General features: G+C 42.4%; 1 protein-coding gene across 1 annotated transcript in view; it reads left to right on the top strand.

Annotated features, from left to right (window-relative positions):
• LOC110510486 (uncharacterized) overlaps positions 1–11,101 on the top strand; it is an 84,879-nt gene that overhangs the window by 7,978 nt on the left and 65,800 nt on the right. The gene's annotated exons all lie outside the window — the stretch shown is intronic.

The raw sequence follows: 11,101 nt of genomic DNA on the forward strand, positions 1-11,101 counted from the left end.
TGCAGGGAGCCAGGTTTTTCACTAAGTTGGACCTTCGTAACGCTTACCATCTCGTGCGCATCAGGGAGGGGGACGAGTGGAAGACGGCGTTTAACACTCCGTTAGGGCACTTTGAATACCGGGTTCTTCCTTTCGGCCTCGCTAACGCTCCAGCTGTCTTTCAGGCATTAGTCAATGATGTCCTGAGAGACATGCTGAACATCTTTGTTTTCGTTTACCTTGACGATATCCTGATTTTTTCACCGTCACTCCAGATTCATGTTCAGCACGTTCGACGTGTCCTCCAGCGCCTTTTAGAGAATTGTCTTTTTGTGAAGGCTGAGAAGTGCACTTTTCATGCCTCCTCCGTCACATTTCTCGGTTCTGTTATTTCCGCTGAAGGCATTAAGATGGATCCCGCTAAGGTCCAAGCTGTCATTGATTGGCCCGTCCCTAAGTCACGCGTCGAGCTGCAGCGCTTTCTCGGCTTCGCGAACTTCTATCGTCGTTTCATCCGTAATTTCGGTCAGGTGGCAGCTCCTCTCACAGCCCTTACTTCTGTCAAGACGTGCTTTAAGTGGTCCGTTTCCGCCCAGGGAGCTTTTGATCTCCTCAAGAATCGTTTTACATCCGCTCCTATCCTTGTTACACCTGACGTCTCTAGACAGTTCGTTGTCGAGGTTGACGCGTCAGAGGTGGGCGTGGGAGCCATCCTTTCTCAGCGCTCCCTCTCTGACGACAAGGTCCACCCATGCGCGTATTTTTCTCATCGCCTGTCGCCGTCGGAACGTAACTATGATGTGGGTAACCGCGAACTGCTCGCCATCCGGTTAGCCCTAGGCGAATGGCGACAGTGGTTGGAGGGGGCGACCGTTCCTTTTGTCGTTTGGACTGACCATAGGAACCTTGAGTACATCCGTTCTGCCAAACGACTTAATGCGCGTCAGGCGCGTTGGGCGCTGTTTTTCGCTCGTTTCGAGTTCGTGATTTCTTATCGTCCGGGCTCTAAGAACACCAAGCCTGATGCTTTGTCTCGTCTCTTCAGTTCTTCAGTAGCCTCCACTGACCCCGAGGGGATTCTCCCTGAGGGGCGTGTTGTCGGGTTGACTGTCTGGGGAATTGAGAGGCAGGTAAAACAAGCGCTCACTCACACTCCGTCGCCGCGCGCTTGTCCTAGGAACCTTCTTTTCGTTCCCGTTCCTACTCGTCTGGCCGTTCTTCAGTGGGCTCACTCTGCCAAGTTAGCCGGCCACCCTGGCGTTCGGGGTACGCTTGCTTCCATTCGCCAGCGTTTTTGGTGGCCCACCCGGGAGCATGACACGCGTCGTTTCGTGGCTGCTTGTTCGGTCTGCGCGCAGACTAAGTCCGGTAACTCTCCTCCTGCCGGCCGTCTCAGGCCGCTTCCTATTCCCTCTCGACCGTGGTCTCACATCGCCTTAGATTTTGTCACCGGACTGCCTTCGTCAGCGGGGAAGACTGTTATTCTTACGGTTGTCGATAGGTTCTCTAAGGCGGCTCATTTCATTCCCCTTGCTAAGCTTCCTTCTGCTAAAGAGACGGCACAAATCATCATCGAGAATGTTTTCAGAATTCATGGCCTTCCGTCAGACGTCGTTTCGGACAGAGGTCCGCAATTCACGTCTCAATTTTGGAGGGAGTTTTGCCGTTTGATTGGGGCTTCCGTCAGTCTCTCTTCCGGCTTTCACCCCCAGTCTAACGGTCAAGCAGAACGGGCCAATCAGACTATTGGTCGCATCTTACGCAGTCTTTCTTTTCGTAACCCTGCGTCTTGGTCAGAACAGCTCCCCTGGGCAGAATACGCCCACAACTCGCTTCCTTCGTCTGCGACCGGGCTATCTCCTTTTCAGAGTAGCCTCGGGTACCAGCCTCCGCTGTTCTCATCTCAGTTCGCCGAGTCCAGCGTCCCCTCCGCTCAGGCTTTTGTCCAACGTTGCGAGCGCACCTGGAAGAGGGTCAGGTCTGCACTTTGCCGTTATAGGACGCAGACTGTGAGGGCTGCTAATAAGCGTAGAACTAAGAGTCCTAGATATTGTCGCGGTCAGAGAGTTTGGCTCTCCACTCAGAACCTTCCCCTTAAGACGGCTTCTTGCAAGTTGACCCCGCGGTTCATTGGTCCGTTCCGTATTTCTCGGGTCATTAATCCTGTCGCAGTTCGACTTCTTCTTCCGCGATACCTTCGTCGCGTCCACCCGGTCTTCCATGTCTCCTGCATCAAGCCCGTCCTTCGCGCCCCCGCTCGTCTTCCCCCCCCCCCCCCCCATCCTTGTCGAGGGCGCACCCATCTACAGGGTCCGTAGAATTTTGGACATGCGTCCTCGGGGCCGTGGTCACCAGTACCTCGTAGATTGGGAGGGGTACGGTCCTGAGGAGAGGAGTTGGGTTCCCTCTCGGGACGTGCTGGACCGTGCGCTGATCGAGGATTTCCTCCGTTGCCGCCAGGTTTCCTCCTCGAGTGCGCCAGGAGGCGCTCGGTGAGTGGGGGGGTACTGTCATGTACTGTCATGTTGTGTCTTGTCTCTGTCCTTTCCCTTCACCCTGTCTCCCTCTGCTGGTCGTTGTTAGGTTACCTTTTCTCCCCCGCTTTCCCCCAGCTGTTCCTTGTCTCCTCTAACTACCCATTCACCCCGTTTCCCACCTGTTCCCTTTTTTCCCTCTGATTAGGTCCCTATATCTCTCTCTGTTTCTGTTCCTGTCCTTGTCGGATTCTTGTTTGTTGTGTTTCATGCCTGAGCCAGACTATCGTCATGTTTGCTGTAACCTTGTCCTGTCCTGTCGGAATCTGCCGGTCTATCTGAGCCTACCTATGTTTGGTTATTAAAGAAGCTCTGTTTAAGTTAGTTCGCTTTTGGGTCCTCATTCACTCACCATAACAGTCTAGGGTTTTTGTCCTGTCTAGGTTTTTTGTCCTGTCTAGGGTTTTTGTACTGTCTAGGGTTTTTGTCCTGTCTAGGGTTTTTGTCCTGTCTAGGGTTTTTGTCCTGTCTAGGGTTTTTGTCCTGTCTAGGGGTTTTGTCCCGTCTAGGGGTTTTGTCCCGTCTAGGGTTTTTGTACTGTCTAGGGTTTTTGTCCTGTCTGGGGTTTTTGTACTGTCTAGGGTTTTTGTCCTGTCTAGGGTTTTTGTCCTGTCTAGGGTTTTTGTCCTGTCTAGGGTTTTTGTCCTGTCTGGGGTTTTTGTACTGTCTAGGGTTTTTGTCCTGTCTAGGGTTTTTGTCCTGTCTAGGGTTTTTGTCCTGTCTAGGGTTTTTGTCCTGTCTAGGGTTTTTGTCCTGTCTATGGGTTTTTGTCCTGTCTAGGGTTTTTGTCCTGTCTAGGGTTTTTGTCCTGTCTGGGGTTTTTGACCTGTCTAGGGTTTTTGTATATTTATGGGGTTGTTTACTAGTCTAGGTGTTATGTATGTCTATGGTTGCCTAGATTGGTTCTCAATTAGAGGCAGCTGTTTATCGGTGTCTCTGATTGGGAACCGTATTTAGGAAGCCATATTCCTTGGGTAATCTGTGTGTGATTGTCTATGTGATGTTGCATGTTTCCACGCAGTGTTGTTAATGGTCATGTACTTCGTGTTCATTCATCTTACATTAAAAATATATCTTCACATCACGCTGTGCTTTGGTCTCCTCACTACGATGATCGTGACAACAGACCAGACTCCACATGGTTTCTAACCCCAGACTCTGAAGTGATTGTACAGACATGTGGAATATAAACACACTCGCCCACAGAGAGAGGAGAGGGAGCAGAGTTCATAGTTTCCACAAATACTCCACACACACACACACAACTCCTGAATACTCCACACACACACACCACTAAAACACAACTCCTGAATACTCCAAACACACACCACTAAAACATAACTCCTGAATACTCCAAACACACACCACTAAAACACAACTCCTGAATACTCCAAACACACACCACTAAAACACAGCTCCTGAATACTCCAAACACACACACCACTAAAACATAAGTGATGGATATGAGGGAGGTGAAGGTGAGGGAGAAGGAGAAATGAGGCATTATTAGGCATTATTAGAAGCATGTCAGTTACCCAGTAAATGAACAGTGGTGAAATGTGATCCTCATACTAGTCGTACAGATCAAATCTCCATAGGTAATCATAAAGCAGAGGGAATGGCTGAGGTGGCTGCCTTGGTGAGAGAAAGTGTTAGAGGACCACATGTAAATATTGTGGATTCCGGAGGAGAAATTGGCTAAATTTGACACAGGAAAACATGTTTTGGGTTGAAGATTCTAGGTGAAATGACAGAGGAGTGGATACTAAAGGTAACACATTTAAATTATATGACACAACACTCTCAGAAGGCCTTGGGGGTTTTTTAAATCATGAGACATTTTATGTGGTTTTATTTTGAAATAAATGTAGATTTTAAATGAACTGGGGTCACAAGGAATTAGTATAGGTGTTACCTAACCTAAAATGAACTGGGGTCACAAGGAATTAGTATAGGTGTTACCTAACCTAAAATGAACTGGGGTCACAAGGAATTAGTATAGGTGTTACCAAACCTAAAATGAACTGGGGTCACGAGGAATTAGTACAGGTGTTACCTAACCTAAAATGAACTGGGGTCACAAGGAATTAGTATAGGTGTTACCTAACCTAAAATGAATTGAGGTCACAAGGAATTAGTATAGGTGTTACCTAACCTAAAATGAACTGGGGTCACGAGGAATTTGTATAGTGGTTACCAAACCTAAAATGAACTTAATTTTTTGATGTGGTGTGGTGGTTATGGAGAATCATGGGGAAAAGGAGACCTGTGAATCGTTAGACTCGGGGGAGAGATCATGTCGCCGTGTTGTGGGATTTATCGGATGGGGTCTTTTCAATGCAGGATGGAAATGTTTTGAAGAGGTATTTATATGGTTTCCTAAGAACAGGGAGAGAAACGGAGAGGAAACATTTTAATGGTGTGGAAAGCCCTGTTTACTAGACATCTCTAATGAGGAATGATCAACCTCAATTGAAATGAACAAAACAGGGGGATTTAATTATAAAATTAATGAGAAACATCATTCTCTATTCAAATTGTTCCATCACTTTAGGAGATTATTTTTTTAACCTTTATTTAACCAGGCAAGTCAGTTAAGAACAAATTCTTATTTTCAATGACGGCCTAGTGGGTTAACTGCCTGTTCAGGGGAAGAACAACAGATTTGTACCTTGTCAGCTCGGGGATTTGAACTTGCAACCTTTCGGCTGCTAGTCCAACGCTCTAATCACTAGGCTACCATGCCGCCTCTACACTCTAACCACTAGGCTACCCTGCCGCCTCTACACTCTAACTACTAGGCTACCCTGCCGCCTCTACACTCTAACCACTAGGCTACCCTGCCACCTCTACACTGTAACCACTAGGCTACCCTGCCGCCTCTACACTCTAACCACTAGGCTACTCTGCCACCTCTACACTCTAACCACTAGGCTACTCTGCCACCTCTACACTCTAACCACTAGGCTACCCTGCCGCCTCTACACTCTAACCACTAGGCTACCCTGCCGCCTCTACACTCTAACCACTAGGCTACCCTGCCGCCTCTACACTCTAACCACTAGGCTACCCTGCCGCCTCTACACTCTAACCACTAGGCTACCCTGCCGCCTCTACACTCTAACCACTAGGCTACCTGCCGCCTCTACACTCTAACCACTAGGCTACCCTGCCTCCTCTACACTCTAACCACTAGGCTACCCTGCCTCCTCTACACTCTAACCACTAGGCTACCCTGCCTCCTCTACACTCTAACCACTAGGCTACCCTGCCTCCTCTACACTCTAACCACTAGGCTACCCTGCCGCCTCTACACTCTAACCACTAGGCTACCCTGCCACCTCTACACTCTAACCACTAGGCTACCCTGCCGCCTCTACACTCTACCCACTAGGCTACCCTGCCGCCCTGTAGAGACTAATACATTTCCGTAGAGAGTTATAAAGAGTTGTAATTCTAAGATGATTAGTTAGTCGAATTGGTTTATTGTTTTTAAATCACGTGTTTGAAAGGGGAAAATGACCAGTTCCCTGAGGTCCTGGTTTTGGGTACTTATACAGTGGTACTGTGTTCAGGCTGCCTGTAGAAAGGAAACTATATGTTAATAAGGAAAGACAGTAACTTCTAATGGATTGTGATATATGTATTGTGATATATGTATTGTGATATATGTATTGTGATATATGTATTGTGATATATGTATTGTGGTATATGTATTGTGATATATGTATTGTGGTATATGTATTGTGATATATGTATTGTGATATATGTATTGTGATATATGTATTGTGGTATATGTATTGTGATATATGGATTGTGATATATGTATTGTGATATATGTATTGTGATATATGTATTGTGATATATGTATTGTGATATATGTATTGTGATATATGGATTGTGATATATATGTATTGTGATATATAGATTGATTATTGGATATTTCAAACTTTTTTAACAAATCAAAAACTGAAAAATTGGGCGTGCAAAATTATTCAGCCCCCTTAAGTTAATACTTTGTAGCGGCACCTTTTGCTGCGATTACAGCTGTAAGTCGCTTGGGGTATGTCTCTATCAGTTTTGCACATCGAGAGACTGACATTTTTTCCCATTCCTCCTTGCAAAACAGCTCGAGCTCAGTGAGGTTGGATGGAGAGCATTTGTGAACAGCAGTTTTCAGTTCTTTCCACAGATTCTCGATTGGATTCAGGTCTGGACTTTGACTTGGCCATTCTAACACCTGGATATGTTTATTTTTGAACCATTCCATTGTAGATTTTGCTTTATGTTTTGGATCATTGTCTTGTTGGAAGACAAACTCCGTCCCAGTCTCAGGTCTTTTGCAGACTCCATCAGGTTTTCTTCCAGAATGGTCCTGTATTTGGCTCCATCCATCCCATCAATTTTAACCATCTTCCATGTCCCTGCTAAAGAAAAGCAGGCCCAAACCATGATGCTGCCACCACCATGTTTGACAGTGGGGATAGGGTGTGTTCAGGGTGAAGAGCTGTGTTGCTTTTACGCCAAACATAACGTCTTGCATTGTTGCCAAAAAGTTCAATTTTGGTTTCATCTGACCAGAGCACCTTCTTCCACATGTTTGGTGTGTCTCCCAGGTGGCTTGTGGCAAACTTTAAACGACACTTTTTATGGATATCTTTAAGAAATGGCTTTCTTCTTGCCACTCTTCCATAAAGGCCAGATTTGTGCAATATACGACTGATTGTTGTCCTATGGACAGAGTCTCCCACCTCAGCTGTAGATCTCTGCAGTTCATCCAGAGTGATCATGGGCCTCTTGGCTGCATCTCTGATCAGTCTTATCCTTGCATGAGCTGAAAGTTTAGAGGGACGGCCAGGTCTTGGTAGATTTGCAGTGGTCTGATACTCCTTCCATTTTAATATTATCGCTTGCACAGTGCTCCTTGGGATGTTTAAAGCTTGGGAAATCTTTTTGTATCCAAATCCGGCTTTAAACTTCTTCACAACAGTATCTCGGACCTGCCTGGTGTGTTCCTTGTTCTTCATGATGCTCTCTGCGCTTTTAAAGGACCTCTGAGACTATCACAGTGCAGGTGCATTTATACGGAGACTTGATTACACACAGGTGGATTGTATTTATCATCATTAGTCATTTAGGTCAACATTGGATCATTCAGAGATCCTCACTGAACTTCTGGAGAGAGTTTGCTGCACTGAAAGTAAAGGGGCTGAATAATTTTGCACACCCAATTTTTCAGTTTTTGATTTGTTAAAAAAGTTTGAAATATCCAATAAATGTCGTTCCACTTCATGATTGTGTCCCACTTGTTGTTGATTCTTCACAAAAAAATACAGTTTTATATCTTTATGTTTGAAGCCTGAAATGTGGCAAAAGGTCGCAAAGTTCAAGGGGGCCGAATACTTTCGCAAGGCACTGTATGTATTGTGATATATGTATTGTGATATATGCATTGTGATATATGTATTGTGATATATATATTGTGATATATGTATTGTGATATATGTATTGTGATATATATATTGTGATATATGTATTGTGATATATATATTGTTATATATGTATTGTGATATATGTATTGTGATGTATATATTGTGATATATGTATTGTGGTATATGTATTGTGATATATGTATTGTGATATATATATTGTGATATATGTATTGTGATATATGTATTGTGATATATATATTGTTATATATGTATTGTGATATATGTATTGTGATGTATATATTGTGATATATGTATTGTGATATATATATTGTTATATATGTATTGTGATATATGTATTGTGATATATATATTGTGATATATATATTGTTATATATGTATTGTGATATATGTATTGTGATATATATATTGTAATATATGTATTGTGATATATGCATTGTGATATATATATTGTTATATATGTATTGTGATATATGTATTGTGATATATATATTGTTATATATATATTGTTATATATGTATTGTGATATATATATATTGTTATATATGTATTGTGATGTATATATTGTGATATATGCATTGTGATATATATATTGTTATATATGTATTGTGATATATGTATTGTGATATATATATTGTTATATATATATTGTTATATATGTATTGTGATATATGTATTGTGATATATATATTGTTATATATATTGTTATATATGTATTGTGATATATGTATTGTGATATATATATTGTGATATATATATTGTTATATATGTATTGTGATATATGTATTGTGATATATATATTGTTATATATATATTGTTATATATGTATTGTGATATATGTATTGTGATATATATATTGTGATATATGTATTGTGATATATGTATTGTGATATATGTATTGTGATATATATATTGTGATATATGTATTGTGATATATGTATTGTGATATATATATATTGTGATATATGTATTGTGATATATGCATTGTGATATATATATTGTTATATATGTATTGTGATATATGTATTGTGATATATATATTGTTATATATATATTGTTATATATGTATTGTGATATATGTATTGTGATATATATATTGTTATATATATATTGTTATATATGTATTGTGATATATGTATTGTGATATATATATTGTGATATATGTATTGTGATATATGTATTGTGATATATGTATTGTGATATATGTATTGTGATATATATATTGTGATATATGTATTGTGATATATGTATTGTGATATATATATATTGTTATATATGTATTGTGATATATGTATTGTGATATATATATTGTTATATATGTATTGTGATATATGTATTGTGATATATATATATTGTGATATATGTATTGTGATATATGTATTGTGATATATATATTGTGATATATATATTGCTGATTTCACTTTGAGTTTTTATTTTGATCCAAATTTCACCAGATTGGGATCCTGGAGTGGGAATTCTGTGAGGGGTTAGGGTGCTAACTTCATGATCTAGTAACTCTTCCTAGAGGTCACCAGTAGAATAAGGGGACATGGACTCATTTAGAAAATGGTTTTAGCAGTAACATTATGTTATGCTTTTTGACATTTGCCTTCGAGATGTTACTAAGAAAAGGTTAAGGTCATAATTCGTCATATAGTCAATGTTTGTCTGAATTTCCTGAAACAGAAATGTAATGAACTTAACTGTTGTTGTGATCTGTGTTTTGTTGAGGTTATCATGGAAGGTGACGTCAAATCATGTCTTAATACATGGTAGGAATAATTTGTCCATAGACAGTGTGTGTAAACCTCAAAACCCTCCCTCACCGGCTGAAGAAAGACGGACAAAGGCGCTCAATGAGAGACGGTGACTTTTACCACTTCTGTCTGAGTCCATAAACCAGGAACAGAGTGCTGAGAGTCTGTGTGGAGTGAGTGTGGAGAGACAGAACAAGTTCAGGTGAGATCTGTCTGAGTCCATAAACCAGGAACAGAGTGCTGAGAGTCCGTGTGGAGTGAGTGTGGAGAGACAGAACAAGTTCAGGTGAGATCTGTCTGAGTCCATAAACCAGGAACAGAGTGCTGAGAGTCTGTGTGGAGTGAGTGTGGAGAGACAGAACAAGTTCAGGTGAGATCTGTCTGAGTCCATAAACCAGGAACAGAGTGCTGAGAGTCCGTGTGGAGTGAGTGTGGAGAGACAGAACAAGTTCAGGTGAGATCTGTCTGAGTCCATAAACCAGGAACAGAGTGCTGAGAGTCCGTGTGGAGTGAGTGTGGAGAGACAGAACAAGTTCAGGTGAGATCTGTCTGAGTCCATAAACCAGGAACAGAGTGCTGAGAGTCCGTGTGGAGTGAGTGTGGAGAGACAGAACAAGTTCAGGTGAGATCTGTCTGAGTCCATAAACCAGGAACAGAGTGCTGAGAGTCCGTGTGGAGTGAGTGTGGAGAGACAGAACAAGTTCAGGTGAGATCTGTCTGAGTCCATAAACCAGGAACAGAGGGCTGAGAGTCCGTGTGGAGTGAGTGTGGAGAGACAGAACAAGTTCAGGTGAGATCTGTCTGAGTCCATAAACCAGGAACAGAGTGCTGAGAGTCCGTGTGGAGTGAGTGTGGAGAGACAGAACAAGTTCAGGTGAGATCTGTCTGAGTCCATAAACCAGGAACAGAGGGCTGAGAGTCTGTGTGGAGTGAGTGTGGAGATACGCACTTGCATATCAGGTGACGTGCCAATCAGGTGAAATGGAGGAGATGGGGAACAAAGAGAAAGTGACAAGACTTGGGAACACCTCTCGGACCCTGGTGCCTAAAGGGGAAGACTGGGCCTAAAGGGGAAGACTGGGCCTAAAGGGGAAGACTGGGCCTAAAGGGGAAGACTGGGCCTAAAGGGGAAGACTGGACCTAAAGGGGAAGACTGGGCGTAAGCTTGAGGAAGCTTTTTAGGGCTTTCATTTTTGTGGAACCCAACAGGAAAGTATCCTGGAGGCATAGAGTCAGCTGAAGAGAGAGTGGGACTTGTCATGGTCTCAGACTTTGGTTTTCATGCACATATAATTATGCATAGCTTATCACATTGTTAATACTGTTATGTTGTATTTATTTTTGTTGCTTTCCAAGTCTTGTGCTATCACTCTGTTAGGAA

Source organism: Oncorhynchus mykiss, chromosome 6, assembly GCF_057628025.1.
Source record: "Oncorhynchus mykiss isolate SJ-2025 chromosome 6, ASM5762802v1, whole genome shotgun sequence".
Classification (NCBI taxonomy): Eukaryota; Metazoa; Chordata; class Actinopteri; order Salmoniformes; family Salmonidae; genus Oncorhynchus; species Oncorhynchus mykiss.